Here is a 22284-nt window from a genome sequence, read left to right on the forward strand (position 1 = left end):
CTAGAGAGTCTGCCTGTAAAAGTTCGTCATGTAGATGCACACGTGCCTAAAAGTCAAGCTACTGAGGAACATCGAAACAACCAACAAGCAGATCAGGCTGCTAAGATTGAAGTAGTTGAGGTGGGCTTGGACTGGCAACATAAAGGTGAACTTTTCCTAGCTCGGTGGGCCCATGATGCTTCAGGGCATCATGGTAGAGATGCAACATATAAATGGGCTTGCGATTGAGGGATGGACTTAACTATGGACACTATTTCACAGGTTATTCATGAACGTGAAACTTGCACCGAAATCAAACAAGCAAAACGGTTAAAGCTTGGATGGTATGGAGAGGCTTGGCAGATGGATTATATTACACTTCCACAAGCATGTCAAGGTAAGCACTGTGTACTTACGAGGGTAGAAGCAACCACCGGATGGTTTGAAACATATGCCGTACCCCATGCTACAGCCTGAAATACTATCTTGGGCCTTGAAAAGCAAGTCCTTTGGTGACATGGTACACCAGAAAGAATTAAATCAGACAATGGTACTCATTTCAAAAACAGTCCTATAGACAACTCGGCCAAAGAACAGGGTGTTGAGTGGGTATATCATATTCCATATCATGCACCAGCCTCTGGGAAAATTGAAAGGTACAATGGTTTGTTAAAAACTACACTAAAGGCATTGGGTGGTGGAACCTTTAAAAACTGGGATTCACATTTAGCAAAAGCCACTTGGTTGGTCAACACCAGGGGATCAACCAATTGAGCCGGGCCTGCCCAATCAGAAATTCTTCATACTGTAGAAGGAGATAAAGTCCCTGTAGTACACATGAAAAATATGTTAGGAAAGGCAGTCTGGGTCACTCCTGCCTCAGGCAAAGACAAGCCCATTCGTGGAATTGTTTTTGCCCAAGGACCTGGCAGCACCTGGTGAGTGATGCTTAAGGATGGAGAAGTTCAGTGTGTACCTCAAGGGGATTTGATTTTAGGTGAAAATATTCAATACTGAACTGCATGATGTTAATTTCCATACTAGCAGTGTTTAATAAGTGTCTTACAGATCAAGACAGTGGTGATGAAACCAGAACTAGCTTCAAGTGGTGCCTGACAACTTCTTCGAAGTTGATGTCTATAACCCACAAACAGTGGTCCTGAGATGCACTAGATGTACCATTTTTCCTGCCCTGGGAGACTGTTGTGATAAATGGACTTAATGGAACTTTTCAAAGAATGGTCCATGGATTAAGAGAATGATGAATTACTCCTGTCTAAATATGTACATATGTATATACAGAGAGAGAGTAGTAGTGATTACTTAGATTGTATCGATAGATTGTGATTAATTAGACTGTATTGATAAGGTTTAAGTATACCATGAATGGCATGTTGTAAGGGGTGGAATGTCCTGGTTTTGTTAAAAACAAGTTTCTCTTTTATTGAATTTGCCTGTCAGCTAAAGCCTTCATATTAGCTGCATTTTCCTGAAAAGCCAGATACTTGTTTTGGTGGACATAGCAATGGTATGCAAGGTCATTGATAAGAATGGAGGCACATCTTGCGAGAGGGGCAATGAGAAACAGGTGACCAAAAACTGACCAACCAAGTATTGCATCCCATTCATGTAATACTTCATATAAAAGTGGGAGATCACAAGGATCTCATCCCTTTTCCTTATGGCCGACATTAGGAGAGGACCTTGCTAATCGTCCCTGTGAACTGAGGCCTAGTGACAGACTGAATCCAGTTCTGGTTGGCTGCAGAGTCCAGTCCAGGACTTCAGGTGCCAGCCCTTCATCTGCTGGAGCAGTTGCCGAGATTTTCAAGATTGGTTTTGTATATTTTGTATTATTTTCTCTATTTTTATTGGTAGCATTAGTAAAACATTTTTAATTTTTCTAACTCTCTTCTCTCTGTCCTTCTTTCCTTCCCAATCGCCTGTCCTTAGTGGGAAGGGGGGAGAGGGAGAGGCTAAAGGGGGAAGAGGGGGGGGGAGGAGGTTAACAATACATCTGCCAGGGTTTTATTGTCACCCTGCAATCAAACCTCGACAGCAAGGCAGCCAAGTCAGCTACTCCAGCCCCAGAGACAAGCACTGCAGCTACTCCACCCCAGGCAACAGGCCCTGCTGCTACTTCAACCCCAGCAATGGGCACTGCAGCTACACCAGTTCCAGTGAGAGCCACTTCAGCCACTCAAACCTCTGTGACACGCACTCTAACTACCCAGACTCTAGCAATAAGTCAGGCAGATGATGAGCCCGTGTCAGCATCCTTTGCCCCTGTAAAGTGAGTCACAAGAAAGACTACTCATGCAATGGACAAGGATGAGGGGGTGTTATCATCATTTCAAGAGGGAGAGCAAGAAACAAGCACTCAATCCTTTTCTCAAAATGAGCTGTGAGATATACAAAAAGATTTTGGTTCTCGTGAAGGCAAGAACATTGTAACATGACTGCTCTGTTGCTGACATAACGGAGCCAGTGTTCTGGAAGTGGAGGGTAAGGAAGCCAAGCAGGTGGGATCTTTGCCCAGGGATGCGACCCTTGACAAGGCAATTGCAAGAAAGAATCATGCACCCTCAGGAGTCAATTCCTGATAGCCATGAAGGCAAGGTATCCCTTCTATGATTCAAGGACAATGTTGTATGTCATCCAGGGAAGTAGAACACTATGGAGAAAAGTATCCAGTACCTGAGATAATTGCCTGTGCAGGACATAATTTATTTTCACTTAGACAATCAAGAGAGGACAAATCCAGATGGAACTGATTGTAGGCAACACATGCAGTGGAAGTTTGTACAAAGTGTACCACCAGCATATGTCAGGTTGTTGCAGGAATGATCTAGACAAGTACAGGTATACAAAAGGTGAATGAAGTGGCTGACCAACTTTGGGACTATGAGGACACCACCTACGAGTGCTGAGAGAGTTGGCAGATGTTACTGCAAACCCACTCTCCATCATCTTTGAAAGGTCTTGGAGAACAGGAGAGGTGCTTGAGAACTGGAGGAAAGCCAACGTCACTCCAATCTTCAAAAAGGGCAAGAAGAACAACCCAGGAAACTACAGGCCAGTCAGCCTCACCTCCATCCCTGGAAAGGTGATGGAACAGCTCATTCTGGATGTCATCTCCAAGCATGTGGAGGAAAAGAAGGTTATCAGGAGTAGTCAGCATGGGAAATCATGTTTGACCAACCTGATAGAATTCTATGATAGTATGACTGGCTGGGTAGATGAGGGAAGAGCAGTGGAAGTTGTCTACCTTGACTTCAGCAAGGCTTTTGACACTGTCCCTCACAACCTCCTCATAGGCAGGCTCAGGAAGTACGGGCTGGATGAATGCACGATGAGATGAGTCATGAACTGTCTGGATGGCAGAGCTCAGAGGGTTGTGATCAACAGCGCAAAGTCTGGTTGGAGGCCTGTAGTTAGTGGGGTTCCCCAGGGGTCAACGTGTTCATCAGTGACCTGGATGAAGAGACTGAGTGCACCTTCAGCAAGTTTGCTGATGATACCAAACTGGAAGGAAGGGCTGACACACCAGAAGGTTGAACTGCCATTCAGCGAGACCTGGACAGGCTGGAGGACTGGACAGGGAAGAACCTAATGAAGTTCAACAAGGGCAAGTGTAGGGTCCTGTACAGGTTAGGGGCAGACCTGCTGGAAAGCAGCACTGCAGAGAAGGACTTGGAAGTTCTGATGGACAACAGGTTGTCCATGAGTCAACAATGTGCCCTTGTGGACAAAAAGGTCAATGGTATCCTGGGATGCATTAAAAAGAATGTGACCAGCATGTCAAAGGAGGTTATCCTCCCCCTCTACTCTGCCCTGGTGTGGCCACATCTGGAATACTGTGTTGAGTTCTGGGTTCCTCAGATTAAGCAGGATAAGGAATTACTGGAGGGAGTCCAGCAGTGGGCTACAATGTTGATTAGGGGCTTAGAGCACATTTTTTATGAAGAGAGGCTGAGTGAGCTGAGTCTGTTCAGCCTAGAGAAAAAAAAGGCTGAGAGGGGATCTTATCAGTGTTTATAAATATCTCAAGAGTGGATATCAAGAGGATGGGACCAGACTCCTTTCAGTGGTGACAAATGATAGAATGAGGGGCAACAGGCACAGACTGAAGCATAGGAGGTTCCATTTGAATATGAGGAAAATCTTATTAACTTTGAGTGTGTCAGGGTTTAATTGCAAGGCGACAATAAACGGTGGCAGATGCTCTCTGTTAATCCCTCCCCCACCCTCTCCTTAGATAGGAAAAAGTGATAAGATGGATAAGGAAGACAGACTTCAGGTTGGAAAAGGTTTCAAAGGCTTTACTAATGCTACTAATAAATAGAGAAAATATACAAAATATACAAAACCAATCTTAAATGTCCTGGGGTAGAACAGCGTTGCCCGATATGGAGTTGGCATCACTCCAGTGGCAGTGGAGCTGGGAGTTGGTGTGGCTCCAGCAGCTGGAGGACAGGCACCCAGAAGTCCTGAGCGAGACTTCACAGGAAACTGGAAAATGGATTAAGGGATGCAGGGCCTGTCCAGGCCTCGGATCTGCAGACACGGCCAGCAAGGTCCTCTTCAGATGTCAGCCATGGTCAAAGAGACCGAGATCCTCGTGATCTCCCTCTTATATAGGGTGTATGACGTGTATGGGATAGAATAATCAGTTGGTCAGTTTTAGTCACCTGTTGTGTCTGCCCCTCCTTGCAAATATATCCCATTATCAGTTAACCTTGGTTACCACAGTAATAAATCTAAACATGGAGCTCCTTTTGCATTCCATTGGTCGCCCTTATCAGTTTTGGAGCACAGCGTCCAAAAAATATGCAGGCAAACTTCAGGAAAGTGCAGTTACTTAGAAGAATTTAGCTGAAAGGAGAATTCACTAAAAGAGAACTGATCTTGTGTGGGAGATTTGAGGGATTTTCTTGAGGTTGTTGTGTGGATGGGTTTCTATTAGATAAAGATTTATTTCTGAACTAGCCAAAGGAATCTCAAGGACAGCTCGTGAATATGGACAATATCCAATCAGCCAATGCGTGCTTGGAGCGTGGACGTGTGATCAAGAAATAACTGCATATATAAGGAGGCTTGTTTCTGTAATAAATGGCTTCGCTTGAATTCATATTGGATTGTGTGGAGTCCATGAGTTTTCGCCCTCGCAATCTTGTTTTTAACAAAACCAGGACAGAGCATGGCAGAGCACTGGAACAGGCTGCCCAGAGAGGTTGTGGAGTCTCCTTCTCTGGAAACATTCAAGACCTGCCTGGACACATTCCTGTGCAATCTACTCTAGGTGTACCTCCTTTAGCAAGTGGGTTGGACTAGGTGATCTCCAGAGGTCCCTTTCAACCCTAACCATTCTGTGATTCTGTGATATTCTCACTACAGATGCCCTGTGGGGGTGGTTACAGCAATGGAAGCAAAGCAATTGACAGCACAAAAGAAAACTCATTTGGGCTGCCACACTGTGGCAAGACATTGCTGCCCAACTAGAGAACTTGACTGTGAAAGTACATTGTGTAGATGCTTGTGTGCCTAAAACTCGAGCCACTGAGGAACATCAAAACAACCAGCAGGCAGATCAGGCTGCTAAGAATAAAGTGGCTCAGGTAAACATGGACTGGCAACATAAAGGTGAACTTCTAGCTCAGTGGGCCCATGATGCTTTAGGTCATCAAGGAAGAAATGCAACATATAGATAGGCTCGTGATCAAAGGGTGGACTTAACCATAGACACTATTGACACGTCTATGAATGTGAAACATGTGCCGCAATCAAGCAAGCCAAATGGTTAAAGCCTGTATGGTATGGAGGGCAGTAGTTAAAATATATATATGGGGAGGCCTGGCAGACTGATTATATTGCACTTCCACAAACCCACCATGATAAGTGCTATGTACTTACAATGGTGGAAGCACCCACCAGATGGCTGGAAACATATGCCATGCCCCTTGCTATTGCCTGGAACACTATCCAGAGCTTTGAAAAGCAAGTCCTTTGGTGACATGTCATGCCAGAAAGAACTGAGTCAGACAATGGGACTCATTTCAAAAACAGTATTATAGACAATTGGGCCAAAGAACATGGTATTAAGTGGGTATATCATACTCCATATCATGCACCAGCCTCTGGGAAAACTGAAAGGTACAATGGGCTGTTAAAAACTAAACTAAGGGCAATGGGTGGTGGAACCTTCAAAAACTGGGATTCACATTTAGCAAAAGCCACTTGGTTGGTCAAAACTAGAGGATACATCAGTCGAGCTGGGCCTGACCAATCAGAATTTCTATGTACTGTAGAAGGGAATAAAGTCCCTAAAGTGCATATGTCGCAGGGGTGTAATTTAGGGTTCTGCTTGCTGCAGAACAGTGTTTAGATTTCTCAAAGAGAAGCGTGATTTAAAAGAGTTCGGTGGCAGGTTCACTCTATTATTTACTGCACGGGGAAAATATGCCAAGCCAAATGCTGCTGACCTTCTCTCCAGGTGCCTGTATTCGTTCATGAAGTAAACTTTCAGGCGTCTTCCCTCCCTGATAACCGTTCGCACTAGGGGGCTGTGTCTTGGATCTCCGGAGACAAACTTTCAGGTGAGGCCATGTCTGTCGTGGTGCAAACTGTCAGGATTCCTCTTTCCCTGAAAACTGCTTGCTCCGGAGTCTGTATTTTAGAACTCCAGCAGCAGAGCAGACTTTCAGGAGACAAGATTCCCAGAAAATAAAAAATTTAATGGAGTAGAATAGCAGAAGGGCTGGCTCAAGCTGGGTACCTGCGCAGAGGTCCACTCAAGCATAGAAAACTACAAACTTTTATATCTTTACAGACCATTCACACCAAGATCCAGTCCAATAGCAAAATTTCACCACCAGGTCCTTTTGCTCCCCATTGGACCCTTTTTCCCTGACTCCATGTGGGCCTCTGTTTTGTTCAGTTGTAGACATTGTTTTTGGTCCATATCCTTGAAGGTGCCGTGTTGTCTGGATATATCCTTTCTTCTTAGCAAAGTGCAAGATAGGGCCTGCTCTGCAGATATCTGTGATGTTTCTGTGTTATCTTTGGATCGTTGTTTTCCCAGTCAGTTCCATTTTTCGCAGAAAAATGCAAACTAGACTTTATCTTGAAGGCATTTAGTGTAGTCTGCAGTTGCTTTTGGTAAATGTGAGCTTAAAATTTTAGCAAATCTAGTCTACCAAGTAACATGAATCAAAGAGTGTATTAAAAATCATACAACCCTATATCTCTAAATAATTATAATTAATAATAATTAATAATTAATTAATTTTAATATTAATATAATTTTATTAATTAATTAATTAATTTTAATAATTAAAATAATAATAATGATTAATAATTAATAATAATTACCAAATTACATTTGGTGTGCATCTACTTAAGCTAAATGATTAAAAAAGAACTTGAATTGGGCTCATCCACTGACCTCTGAGTAGTAAAACCATTGCCATACAGCTCACTTACTTAGCAGGGAGAGCTCAAAGTGAGCTCATCCAGACTGTCGTATTTATAGAATGAAGTGGTTGACTCGTAGTCAAATTGCATACAGTAGGAAAAGTATGCAGGAGACTCCCTGAGCCCACAAGCCACCAGCGTTCGATGTGCCATTCTGCTTCCCTGTGGGTCTCCTGGAAGGAGTTCTTGGCCTGGCTATGGCTCAGGCCCTTCCCTCCTCTGGAGCCTGGACCAAACTGCTGCTGGTTTGGCTGGGGGGGGGGTCGAGTGCATCCACCACAGCATATGAGGAATATGTTATGGAAATCAGTCTTGGTTACACCTGCCTCAGGCAAAAGGAAACCCATTTGTGGGATTGCTTTCACTCAGGGACCTGGGTGCACTTGGTGGGTAATGCTGAAGGACAGAGAAGTTCGATGTGTACCTCAGGGAGATTTGATTCTACGTGAGAATAATCAGTATTAAACTGTATGATATTAATTGCTACATAATACTATGTGCCATACCAATAGTGTTCAATAAGTGTCTTTCAGATCAAGGCAGTGGTAATGAAACCAGAGCTGGCTTCAACAAGCAGCGCCTGGCAACTTCCTTGAGATTGATACCGTAAATCAGCTAATCGAAGAAAATTCTAAAACCAAAACAATTTGTGTTTTTAAAAGCAAGCACTCTTTACTGACCATCAGCTCCCATGGGGATTGTTTCTGCCTAGTGGGGGCCCCCCGAACAAAACTCAGGCACAGGTTATATCCATACATCATACATATTCATTACATTTCCAAGAAATTCTTTGTGTATGCATTACATCCCTTTGTTATTCGGCTTGTAACCTGCTTGCACTGGTGTTGCCACCTTAGCTTCTGAAAGCAAGGGCATTGTCTCTTAACCTTCTCCTGCTTATCTTAACAAATACCATTCTTGTGACTTATCGCCTAACAAGTGCCTAACTCCTAACAGCTGTGAACCTTATTCTTATTAACTTGGTAAATGCCTAAAATCTATGAACCTTATTTGTATAGACTGATTTTATTATTAATTGCTGATTTTAGGTATCAAGGTTGACATCTTTAACCTGCAGACCATGGGCATGAGTCATGCCAGATAGACCATCTTTCTTGCCCTGGGAGACTGTTGTGAGAAATGAAGCCCAAAGTCATGAAATGAATGAACTCAGTGAACATTTTGAAGGGATGGCTAAGGGAATGATGAATGAAATCTTCGTGTATATATGCATATATGCACGTGTGTGTATATATATATACATAGTAGTAGTAATTAATTACAGTGTATTGGTAAGTCCTAAGTGTGATGTAAATGATATGGAATAAGGAGTGGAATGTGCTGGATTGACTGAGAGTTAATTTCCTTCATACAATAAGAATTTTTTATTTTATATACCTTGATGGGTCATTTTTTGGATTTAGTTTGAGAACAAGAAGATAACACCCCGGGACAGAATTAATGTTTTCAAGTAACTTTCCAGTGGTTTTGAGTTGGTATGAAGAGTATGTAAGAACTTTACTGTTATCTTAGCTTTTGACTGGGAGCCAAGGTCTTTCTGGACTCTCTCTCTGCAGGTGTGAGGCAGCTAGGAAGGAGGCATGGATGGGACAGACCTTGAATGATATCCAAAAAGATCAATGAGAATATTTCATGCCATTAGCATCATACTTCATATTTAATTACAGTTAGGATTTTTCTGGCTGGGGATACTGGTTCTGGTTCTGCTCTGTTTCAGTTGAGTTCCTTTCGGGAGTTCCTTTAGTTTGACCTTTTGCTGTTCTGCCATTTTGAAGTTGGACTCTAGGCCTTTCTGCCTTTTTCTCTCCTTGTCCCCCCCCACCAGGATCAGCTGTTTGGGACCAGGGTGCTCTCTTCCTGAGACTGGCTGCTTGGCACATATGGAGTTTGTGAAGAATTGCACTGAGTATCTTTGATATTCTATTTTCCATTTATCATATAGGAGTAGTATATTAGAACCATTTTGTTATTTTATTAATCTCAGACCACAAATTTCTCCCTTCTCTTTTGGTTTTCTCTCCTGTTTGGCCGAGGGAGTGAGTGTCTATCATGTTTTTGATTGCTGCCTGGGTTTAAAACCCTACACTACTCAACATTCACTGTTTAAATGATACCTCTGCCTCAGTGTCTATGGGTGAGAATCAAGGGGAAGGGCAACAAGGCATACACCCTGGAGGGGGTCTGTTACAGACCACCCAACCAGGATGAAGAGGCAGATTAAATATATTGCAGGCAGCTGTGAGAAGTCTCCCCATCGCTAGCCCTTGTTCTTATGGGGGACTTGTTCTTATGGGGGACTTCAACCTACCAGATGTCTGCTGGAAATACAGCACAGCGGAGAGGAAGCATTCTAGGAGGCTCCTGGAGTGCATGGAATACAACTTCCTAACACAGCTGGTTAGTGAGCCTATTCAGGAAGGAGCCCCACTGGATCTGTTGTTTGTAAACAGAGAAGAACTCATGTGCAACATGTCGGTTGGAGGTTGTCTTGGGCATAGTGATCATTAAATGATTGAGTTTCCTTGGAGATGTTAGAAGGGTGGTCAGCAGAACTGCTACTTTGGACTTTGTCACAGTTGAGATGGACAAACGACATAGACCAAGTTCTTAGGTACAAACAGCAGTCTCCATTTATTGCCACAAATGCCTTTTTATATAGTCTTTACCAGCTCAAGTGTCTTTTTGCTATTGGTTACAAGTTGCAGTAGTTACATCTCATTGGCTAATTTTGCTATCATCAATGTTACTCTTCTATTCCCTTCTCTCTCACGGGTACACCTTAATATCTCCAGATACTCCTTTACTCCCATCTTTCTCATGGGTAGGCCTTAATATCTTCAAGGCTAATTTCTGTTCCCATGCCCTCTGTCAGGGAATCCACAGACCCACTGTAGTCCCCCACAGGACTTCCAAAGGGCAGCCAGTCCAGAACCCTCTGTATGGCCTTCCTACCCTCCAGCAGATCAACACTCCCACCCAATTTGGTCTCGTCTACAAATTTACTAAGGGTGCACTCAATCACCTCATCCAGATAATTGATAAAGAGATTAAACAGAACTGACCCCAATACTGAACCCTGGGGAACACCACTCGTGACTGCCCGCCAACTGGATTTGGCTCCGTTCACCATGACTCTTTGGGTCTGGCCATCCATCCAGTTCTTTATCCATCTCAGAGTACACACATCCAGGCCAAGAGCTGCCAGCTTCTCCAGGAGAATGCTGTGGGATACGGTGTCAAAGGCTTTACTGAAGTCTAAGTATGCAACATCCACAGCCTTTCCCTCATCTACTAGGTGGGTCACCTTGTCATAGAAGGAGATCAGGTTGGTCAAACAGGGCCTGCCTTTCATAAACCCATGTTGACTGGGTCTGATCCCATGGTTTTCTTGTATGTGCCATGTGATGTCATTCAGGATGATCTTCTCCATGACCTTCCCTGGCACTGAAGCCAACAGCATCCTGGCTTGTATCAGGAATGGTGTGGCCAGCAGGACTAGTGAAGTGATTGTGCCACTGTACTCGGTGCTGGTGAGGCCCCACCTTGAATACTGTGGTCACTTTCGGGCCCTTCATCATGAGAAAGACATTGAAGTGCTAGAGAGTGGAGAGGAGGGCAACAAAGCTGGTGAGGGGTCTGGAGCACAACTCTTATGAGGAGCAGTTGAGGGAGACGGGGCTGTTTAGCCTGGAGAAAAGGAGGCTGAGGGGAGACATTGCTGTCTACAATGACCTGAAAGGAGGTTGTAGCATGGAGGGTGTTGGTCTCTTCTCCCAAGTAGCAAGTGATAGGATAAGTTGCGCCAGGGGAGGTTTAGTGTGGGAACAGAAAGATGTGCAGTTCCAAACACTTGGATGATAAAGGAAGACCAATACTAACATGATCATCTGGACGGTCAAAGAAGAAATAATACTAACATGATTACATCACAGCAATTAGTCAAAATGTAAAGGGCCTTGGACAGGTTGTACAGAAGTATGTTTTTCATAATTGTAAGGAGTGGTAGCCCAGACTTGTGAGAATGGTATCTCCAATCGGAAAACCACCCCAAGTATGTGTGACATGTGAATGTTGTTGGGTGTGGGCTGTGAATGAGTGGGAATGTGACTGAAAACAGTCACAAAATGAGTGCAGTGTGTTTGTGTATGGGAATAGCAGAAGATTGGTGAGGAGGTTGGTTAATTGTAAATACGCTCAAGCAGCTGCAGCTATGGCGTAGAAAAAGCACATACATCACACTAATTGTTTTACTGACCTTGTATCCTTGACAAGTAGCACCTCTCTGTTAGATAACATAAGCCTGTGAGAAACTCTAGGACACCTTATCATTGTGCCTGAGATTCCTGCTTTGTTGTGAGAAAGAGCAAGAGGATGTGCCTGCTTGAAGCCTTGAAATACAGGCAAGCGCAGGCAGCCCAGTGATCTTCTAGCAGGGCTGAACTTACCAGTGCCTGTGTCGCCGCTTGTGTTACCTCTGCATGGGAGCTTAGGTGCTACTTCGGAGATCCCCTGGTAGAGAGGTAATTAAAATAAAACTTGCTCTTTGCAAATGCATTCGTGGCCTCTGGCTCTTCTTGCGATGTGCCTGTGTTGGTTCACACAGTTTGGAATAAACATTATTGAAAAAACATCCTGTCTAACCTCTTAGTTCGGGCCTGTATCTGTAAACCTATAAATTGTGAATGGTTAATAAAGAGGGCCTCAGTCTGGCTCAGCTCTGCTCTGCTCTGCCTGACTCTGCGCTCCCTCCTGAACATGACCTCTGCCTGTGTGTGTGTCTTTGTCTGCGTCCCTGTGTGTGTCATTCTTCATTGCTGTAGTTTAGATTGCATATTAGGAAAACAGTCTTCACAGAAAGGGTTGTCAAGCATTGGAACAGGCTGCCCAGGGAAGTGGTGGAGTCATCACCCCCGGAGGCATTTAAAAGGCGTTTAGACGTGGTTCTTAAGGACATGGTTTAGTGCTAGATTTAGGTTATGGTTGGACTCAATGATCCTGAGGGTCTCTTCCAACCCATACGATTCTATGATTCTATAAGGATGCATGATTTTTAATATACTCTCTGCTTCATGTTACTTAGTAAGCTGGATTTGCTAAAATCTTAAGCTGTAAAGTTCTGCTCGTATTTACCAAAAGCAACTACAAACTGCACTGAACACTTGCAAGATAAGGTTCAGATCACACTTTGCTGAGAAGAACAGAACTGACTGGGGAAAAATAACGATTTCAGGGCAAACACAGAGACATTACAGACATTTGCAAAATGGGGCCTATTTTGCCCTTTGCTGAGAAGAAAAATATTTATTCAGACAAAACAGTACCTGCAAGGCCGTGGACCACAATGTCTACAGCTAAACAAAACAAAGGAGATCTGTGAAACAGATCCAACGAGAAGCAAGAAGACCCCTAAGTGAAATATTGCTATTGGACTGAATCATATGAATGGTCTTGATACAGGGAACTAACTAACACTTAAAGAGTTAACACTTAAAGAGTTAACCACATAGCAATTGCCTAGCTTAGAGCTTTGTGTAACTTATTGTACGAGAAACAGGCTTGCTGACGACTTTACAGGCCTTGCAAAGATAAAAAAACCCAGCTGCATCCTTGGGTGAACAAGATAACGAGAGTCTTGGGTACAGGAGAGAAGATAAGCCGGTTCTAACCAGCTCAACAGTTTGAGCTCCGGCCAACTCAGCATACCAGGCTGAAGTTTAAAAGTGCAAGCGAGGAAGACTGTGGGCCTTCATCCAAAAGACCCCAGCCCACGACCACCAGGTGGCACTGCGCAGGCGCAACCAGGAGGGGCCAAAGGTGGAGACTATGGAAATTATTTCCTGGAACTCATTGTAATAAGAACCGCCTTCTTGGGGACAGGTTATGAATATGTATAGGCGTTCCTAGAATTTTCATGAATATATAATACTTTACAGCATTTAACCAAGCTCGTGGTTGCTGGGGATTTGACACACTTTGGAGGAATTATCTTCATGTGTGCCCAGCGCTGAATAAACATACCTTCTTTATAACGTCACAGGTTGTATAGTGATTTCTGCGCATCAGTTTTGGCGAGCCAGGCAGGAGGAGGCTCTGCCATTCTGCAAGATCGACTGGGAGCAGACTCCTAGGCGCACCTCGAGGAGCTTTTCTCAGAGAAGCTCCACTCCCAGCCGCTTGCTGTGGGGGTAGACAAAGGACCTGTGGCATTAGCAGCGGATGAGGTATGTTGTATTGTAACGCAGGGGGCCAGTAAGTCGCAGGGGACGCTCACGCATGACCAGGGTTCTCGCAGTAGTATTTGGTGTAAACAGGTACCTAAAGGGGGGGTTACTGACCGCATGGGGGTCGGCCGCTAGTGATCTTGGGAGTAAATCAAGTAACCCCGAGACTATTGCTGCATCTCAGTTTCAGGAGCCAGGAGAGACCTGCTAATGATTGTATAAGAAGCAGGAGAAGGGTAAGCAGAGTAATAGTTGGTCTGGTAATTGTAACTGTGTGATATCTTTTGTAAGTTCCTGGGCATTCCATGCATTCCATTCTAAGCACTGTGTGAGATAGCTATCTGTTGTGAAAATAAGCCGGTAAGAGCATCTGTGTGATGTGTGATTGTGTGTGTGAGCAAGACGCAGTCTGACTGGGAAATGAGCGAGAGGTTACTGTTTAATTAGTAATTACTGTTTAAATGTATGGTGGTATTATGCTTTAGTTTGTGATCTGTAAAAAGCGGAAGATGAGCTTAAAACACCTTGATTTAAATCACAGGGAGCGAATTAAACTACAGTGCGTGTGGTGTAAGAAAGTATATGCAGATGTTTTTCCCCCTCCAAAACCACCACGAGTATCAGAGGGACTGTGTACTAGCTCTAGAAAGGGAAAATAAGAAAAAAGAAAAAGCCAATGAACCCTAGAAATGTTGTTCAGGATGTGATATAGGAGAAAGATGTGTAAACCCAGATCGGAGGACTTGCCAGAGTATTACAAGCCTCCAGGGGAGGGGCAGGAGGAGCGCAGAGCAGCAGGGGGCGGGGCAGGAGGAATGCGGAAGTGGAGAATCTGATCTGGATGCCCCTCAGCAAGGAGATAGTACAATCTCCCCTTAGAGAAGTTAAAGAAAGTAAGAGCAACAGAAAGTAGGAATTAGGAAACATTGTTAGATGAAGCCTGGAGAGTATTTAGTAACAGGGAAGAGGAAGATCGTCGGATAGGCAGGTGTATGACAGTAGCAGCACTGAGCTGAAAAGGTTAGAAGGCTCTGAAAGCCTTTAGAAAGAGATCAATGTATATTGGAAAAATGAATGTCGGGAAAGGAGGGAAGGAAGTAGGCAGAGAGAGAACTGCGTAGTAGCAAGAAAAAGACTGACGGGGACCTGGGATGAAGCTAGGAAAAGAACAAAAACAAGTGGAATTTCTGGTAGATATGGGAGCAACATTTTCAGTCTTCAATCAAGCGTTAATGCCAATAAGTAATGATTACATAGTAGTAAAGGAAGCCACTGGCCAAAGTGAAAGGGCTTATTTTTGTGAACTTCTGAAATACAAATTGGGTAAACAAGTAGGCATTCATAAATTTTTTTTTATATGCCTAACTCCCCAAAACTTCTTTTGGGGAGAGATTTGTTGGAACAAACGGGTGTGGTAATCAAATTTAAAAATGGGGAAATTATTCTGGAGGTAAATGATCAGCAATATGTGCAAATAATGAGCTTGCTTTTAGCAACTATTCCCACAGAGGGTAAAATTAATGAAGAGGTGGTGAACCAAGTGTACCCCTGAGTATGGGCCACTGACGTACCTGGAAGGGCCAAAAATGCCCCACCAGTCAAGGTAAAAATCAAAGAAGGATGGCAGCTGGTAAGGAGAAAACAATACCCTTTGAGAAAAGAGGACAGGCAAGGAATTTGGCCAGTAATCGAGAAATTCCTGCAAATACAGTTATTAAAGGAATGTGAGTCCAGTTACAAGACCCCTATATTGTCTGTCCAAAAGCTGGACGCATCATATCGGGTGGTCCAGGACTTATGAGCTATGAACAAAATAACTGAGGACCTCTACCCAGTGGTAGCAGACCCATACACCCTTTCGACAGTATTAACGCCTGTGCTGCAGCAGCGGGTGTGGCAGCTTGTGCAGCAGGGTGCAGAGAGCACTTGTTGCTTGATCAGCCCCTCTAACTTATTGCCAGCATCCCAGACTGCTGACGACCATGGTCGCCTCCAGGAGGAGAGCTTGTCTCAAACAGACTGTGGCAACGTAGACTGAGGTTCTGTCCCGAACAGTGGCTGTTCAGGTCTCCGGCTGCAGGGAGTGCCAGAGCCTGCTGCTGCCGGGGGAGGAAGGCCAGCACTCCACCTGTGTGAGGTGTGAGCAGGTGCAAGATCTGCTCCACATGGTTGTGAAACTTAAGGAGGAGGTTGAGATGCTGAGGACCATCAGGGAGTGGGAAAGGGAGATGGACTGGTGGAGTAACACCCTGACATGCCAGTCGGAAACGTCCCAGGGAGGTACCCCCCAAAAGGAGATGGACCTCCTGTCCTCTCGGACAGAGGCGGAAGTCCTGAGACAGCCCCACCCTTGTTGCTGTCAGGCAGAGGTAGGGGACCTAAAAGACGACGAAGGTTGGAAGCGTATTCCAGTTCGGCGTCACGGGCAGCCCCCCTCCCTGCCTCCTTTGTCTCCCCAGGTGCCCCTCCGTAATAGGTTTGAGGCCCTGGATCTTGAAGAAGAGGTAGGGGAGGAGGTGGTGCCAAGCCTGCCTACAAGATCACATAGGAAGAGGCGGTTGACTCCACAACTTAAGACTGCCTCTGATAAGAAAGAAAGAAGGGTGATTGTAATAGGAAATTCCCTTCTGAAAGGAACAGAGGGCCCAATATGCAGAGTGGACCCTCATCTTAGGGAAGTTTGTAGTCTACCTGGAGCCCGGATCAAGGATATCGTTAGAGAGCTCCCCAAACTGGTGCACTCGACAGACTACTACCCGCTGCTGGTCTTCCAGACAGATGGGGAGGAAGCTGCTTCCCGTAGTCTGAGGGGAATGAAGAACGATTTCAAGGTCTTAGGAAGGATGGTGAAAGACTCAGGGGCTCAAGTGATCTTCTCTTCACTCCTTCCATCTTCAAGTGACGATGTGAGATGGAATAGGAAAATTCAGTCTCTAAATGGTTGGCTCCAAGAGTGGTGCTACAGGCAGGGCTTTGGATTTTTTGATAATGGTTGGTTTTATAAGACACCAGTCCGGACAGTGTCACGCGGGAAAGGTTTGTCTCATAGGGGCAAAAGAATGCTGGGGCAGGAATTAGCTGGGCTCATTTGGAGAGCTTTAAACTAGGCTCGAAGGGGGATGGGGTTGTAGCTGGGCTTGTCCCAGTGGGGCAGCATTCTAAAACTGATGAGGGATGGGTGGCCTCCTATGCCCCTAGGGAGAAATTGGTGTGCTCTGCTTGCTCCCTGAAATGCCTGTACACCAGTGCGCGCAGCATGGGGAATAAGCAGGAGGAGTTAGAATCCTATGTTCGGTCGGGAGATTATGATCTGGTGGCAATTACAGAAACATGGTGGGACAGTTCACATGACTGGAATGTGGTCATGGATGGCTATGCCCTTTTCAGGAAAGACAGGCTGGCCAGGCATGGTGGTGGAGTTACTCTCTATGTGAGAGAGCAACTACAATGTACTAAATTCTGCCCAGGAGTGCATGACGAGCGGGTTGAGAGTGTATGGGTCAGGATCAAGGGGCAGGCTGGCAGGGGTGACACTGTTGTGGGCGTCTGTTACAGGCCACCAGATCAGGGTGAGAAAGTTGATGAGGCCTTCTATGGGCAACTGAGAGTGGCCTCACAGTCACAGGCCCTGGTTGTTGTGGGTGATTTTAACTTCCCTGATGTTTGCTGGAAGGACCATTCAACCATCCAGCCACAGTCCAGGAGGTTCCTCCAGTGCATTGATGATAACTTCCTCATGCAGATGGTGGAGGAGCCGACTAGGAGAGGTGCACTGCTGGATCTCATCCTCACTAACAAGGAGGGTCTGGTCGAAGCAGTAAAGGTTGAGGGCTGCCTGGGTTGCAGTGACCACGAGATGGTGGAGTTCAGCATCTTGTGTGGCAGGAACAGAATAACAAGTAGAATTGCAACCCTGGACTTTAGCAGGGCTAACTTTGGCCGTTTCAAGCAATTGCTGGGGGAAATCCCATGGGCAAGACTGCTTGAAGGAAAAGGGGCCCAAGAGAGCTGGATTGCATTCAGAGATTGCTTCTTCCACACTCAGGATCAGAGAATCCCCACACGTAGGAAGTCAAGGAAGGGAGCCAGGAGGCCTGCGTGGTTGAATAGGGATCTGTTGGGTATGCTCAAGCAGAAGAGGAGAGTCTACTGGTCATGGAAGCAGGGGCTGGCCACTTGGGAGGAATATAAGGCTGCTGTTAGAGGATGTAGGAAGGCAGCTAAGATAGCCAAGGCCTCCTTAGAATTACAGCTGGCGAGAGGGGTCAAGGACAGCAAAAAGAACTTTTTCAAATACATAGCAGATAAAACTAAGACCAGAGGCAATGTAGGCCCACTGAGGAATGGGGTGGGTGCCCTTGTGGCAGAAGATACAGAGAAGGCAGAATTACTGAATGCCTTCTTTGTCTCTGTCTACTCTGCTGGAGGCTGTCCTGGGGAGCCCTGTACCCCTGAGACCCCGGATGAAGCCAGGTCAATGGAGGAGTTTGCTTTAGTCGATGAGGACTGCGTTAGGGAGAAATTAAATAGTCTGGACATCCATAAATCCATGGGTCCAGATGGGATGCATCCGCGGGTGCTGAGGGAGCTGGCTGAAGTCATTGCTGGACCGCTCTCCATCATCTTTGCCAAGTCTTGGGAAACGGGAGAGGTGCCCAAGGATTGGAGGAAAGCAAATGTCACTCCAGTCTTCAAAAAGAGCAAGAAGGAGGACCCGGGTAATTATAGACCGGTCAGCCTCACCTCTGTCCCTGGGAAAGTAATGGAACAGCTTATCCTTGGTGCCATCTCAAGGCATATCAAGGATAAGAGGGTTATTAGGGGCAGTCAGCATGGCTTTACCAAGGGGAAGTCATGCTTGACCAACCTCATAGCCTTTTATGAGAATGTAACAAGGTGGATCGATGATGGCAGAGAGGTGGATGTGGTCTACCTTGACTTCAGTAAAGCCTTTGACACAGTCTCCCACAGCATCCTAGTTGCTAAGTTGAGGAGGTGTGGTCTAGACAATAGAGTAGTGAGGTGGGTTGCAAACTGGCTTAAGGAGAGAAGCCAGAGAGTGGTAGTCAATGGTGCGGAGTCTAGTTGGAGGCCAGTATCTACTGGAGTGCCTCAGGGGTCAGTACTGGGGCCAGTATTATTCAAAATATTCATTAACGATTTAGACGAGGGAATAGAGTGTACTATCAGCAAGTTTGCTGATGACACTAAGCTGGGAGGAGTGACTGACACGCCAGAAGGCTATGCTGCCATCCAGCGGGACCTGGACAGGCTGGAGAGTTGGGCGGGGAATAACCTAATGAAATTTAACAAGGGAAAGTGTAGAGTCCTGCATCTGGGCAGGAACAACCCCAGGTTCCAGTATAGGTTGGGAAGTTACATATTAGAGAGCAGTGTAGGGGAAAGGGACCTGAGGGTCCTGGTGGACAACAGGATGACCATGAGCCAGCACTGTGCCCTTGTGGCCAGGAAGGCCAATGGCATCCTGGGATGTATTAGAAGGGGGGTGGTTAGCAGATCGAGAGAGGTCCTCCTTCCCCTCTACTCCACCCTGGTGAGACCCCATCTAGACCATTGTGTCCAGTTCTGGGCCCCTCAGTTCAAGAAGGACAGGGAACTGCTGGAGAGGGTCCAGCGTAGGGCAACAAAGATGATTAAGGGAGTGGAGCACCTCCCTTATGAGGAAAGGATGAGGGAGCTGGGTCTCTTTAGTTTGGAGAAGAGGAGACTGAGGGGCGACCTTATTAATGTTTTTAAATATATAAAGGGTGAGTGCCATGAGGATGGAGCCAGGCTCTTCTCGTTGGCAAACAATGATAGGACAAGGGGTAATGGGATCAAGCTGGAACACAAGAGGTTCCATTTAAATTTGAGAAAAAACTTCTTCTCAGTAAGGGTGACAGAGCACTGGAACAGGCTGCCCAGGGAGGTTGTGGAGTCTCCTTCTCTGGAGACATTCAAAACCCGCCTGGACATGTTCCTGTGCGATCTCACTTAGGCATTCCTGCTCCAGCAGGGGGATTGGACTAGATGATCTTTTGAGGTCCCTTCCAATCCCAAACATACTGTGATACTGTGTGACTTGGTTACCGTTCTAGATTTAAAAGATGCCTTCTTTTGCCTCCGTCTCCGCTAAGCCAGCCAGACAATATTTGCATTTGAATGGGAGAACCCTGAAAATAGACATAAAACCCAGCTCACATGGACGGTGTTGCCGCAAGGATTTAAGAGCTGCCTGACAATATTTGGAAATCAGCTTGCTAAAGATCTTGAATCTTGGGAGGCCCCATCTGATGAAGGATGGATGTTACAATATGTAGATGACATTTTGATCATTACCAGAACACAGAAGACATGCATAACCAGGACCATAAGTTTATAGAACTTTTTGGGGCTCCAAGGATACCGAGTATCACAGAAGAAAGCCCAGATGGTACAGCAACAAGTAACTTATTTGGGTTATGAAATTAGTGCAGGGCAGCGAACCCTGGGACAGGCTGGAAAGGAGGCTATATGCCAAACTCCAAAGCCTCAAACTGTAAAAGAATTATGGACCTTTTTGTGCATGACAGGGTGGTGCTGGTTGTGGATTTATAATTACAGATTGCTTGTCAAGCCATAGTATGCACTAACAGCCACGGACCAGACGCACCTACGATGGAATCAAGAAGCTACATGAGCTTTTGGACTCCCAGATGTGAGTAAACAGGTTTTTTTCTATTTTCTCACAAGAAGCAGGGAACAGCCTTGGGTATACTGGCACAGGATCTTGCAGCCGCAACTGCAAAGGGGTGACCTGGATGCCTGCAGGCAGTTGCAGCAGTGGTACTGAATATACAGAAGGCCCGGAAATTTACCATGGATCAGAAAATGACTGTGCTAGTATCTCACACAGTGTCTACAGTTCTAGAAGCAAAAGAGGGACACCGGCTTTCCCCACAAAGGTTTCTCACATATCAGGCTATAATGGCGGAACAGGATGATGTAGAAATCGTCATCACTAACATTATCAACCCAGCTTCTTTCCTCAGAGGAAATGTTGGAGAATCAGTTTATCATGACTGCCTGGAGACCATCAAAGTAACATACTCCAGTCAACCAGATCTAAGGGTCAGTTCTAAGGAAAACGCTGAGAACTGGTTTATGGACGGAAGCAGCGATATCCTGAATGGTGAAAGACATGCTGATTATGCTATAGCTACTAGCCATGAAGTGATGGAATCTGGACCTCTGCCTAGAAGTGCTTCTGCAAAAAAAAGCAGAAATAATTGCCCTTATTCATGCTCTGGAATTAGCCCAAGGTAAAACTGTTAACATTTATACTGACTCCAAGTATGCTTTCAGGGTCGTGCATGTGCACGGAGCAATTTGGAAAGGGGACTCTTGAACTCTAAAGGCAAACATATCAAACATGCAGAGGAGATATTGAAACTATTGGAAGGAGTTCAACTTCCTAAGAAGGTGGCAATCATGCATATCAAGGCACACCAGAAAGTGAGCTCGGAATTGGAGAAAGGTGTTGGAACGATAAAGGACTCAGCACTCCGATTCAATGTGAATCACGCAAAGCCATTTATTACAGAAACAAGCCTCCTTCTATATGCAACTATTCTCTGATCACACGTCCACGCTCGAAGCATGCATTCACTAATTGGATATCATCTATGTTCACGAGCTGTCCACGTGCTGGAGTCTTACTGATGATAGGTCCGTTGTTTTACGTCATGTTGAGGCCTTGTTATTGTAGAAATGCCTCTCTCCCACAGCAGGTCCTGTTTTCAGCTTTTTGAAGTGGCCTTGAGATTCCTTTGGGCCTGACTAATTCAACAATAAATCTTTATCTAACAGAAACCCCTCCACAGTTCCCCCTTTTTGTTCTTGAACCAGTCAGGCCCTTGTAACAGCATGCTGAATCATCTTTGAAATACACTGCAACATAGAACACGTGATTAACAACATAATTAGAATTACATCTAATGCAGTTAAACCTTACTTAATAAGATCAAACAACTACCCATCTATTCCCAAATCTTCAAACCATTTGTCAAACCTTAATTCTACTATGACAATCTTCTTAACGTGCTGGTTTAGTTTGTCTAAAGTACTATGAATAGATTCAAAATGATTAGACAAGTTAATACAACACATCCTCTCCAGTTCTTCACAACCATGACCTAGAGTTAAAAGATCTGTAACTGTGTGATTTTGTAGAGCAGCATGCCTAATACCATCAACATCTACTATTAACTGAATTGAAGTATCTCAGAAGTTACATTAACCTATTTAAGAGATCAACAGCTTAACTTTGATATGTCTCCTAAAGCTTTACCAGCTGCTAGATCAAGGAGAAAGGGTGCAATAGATACTGTGGTAGGAATGTCTCATAATTTTACCTCATTTTTGCATTAACTATCTAAATGTAATATTGCCCTTTTGACTCTCGTGCTGTTTGCTCAAATTGCCATTCTCCACAGAAGGTACACCACCTGCTTGCTAATAGGCTTCTGGATCACCAGGTCTGTGAGCATCTGAATTAGGATCCATGGTTTACATCTGAAACAGTCCTCACAACTTATCTCCCTCCTGTCCA

At 45.1% G+C, this 22284-nt stretch overlaps 1 long non-coding RNA gene across 3 annotated transcripts; it reads left to right on the plus strand.

The window, feature by feature from the left end:
• Positions 1-13181: 13181 nt before the first annotated feature.
• On the plus strand, positions 13182-21545 carry LOC308051362. Of its 3 annotated transcripts, XR_013923465.1 has the most exons (4): positions 13182-13694; positions 13879-13930; positions 15188-15297; positions 19793-21545. It is a non-coding gene; the product is annotated as an uncharacterized lncRNA (long non-coding RNA). The 3 variants fall into 3 exon arrangements; XR_013923466.1 differs by lacking the exon at positions 15188-15297; XR_013923467.1 differs by lacking the exons at positions 13879-13930; positions 15188-15297.
• The last annotated feature ends 739 nt before the right edge of the window (positions 21546-22284 follow it).

This window comes from Nesoenas mayeri (genome assembly GCF_963082525.1).
Source record: "Nesoenas mayeri genome assembly, chromosome: W".
NCBI lineage: Eukaryota > Metazoa > Chordata > Aves > Columbiformes > Columbidae > Nesoenas > Nesoenas mayeri.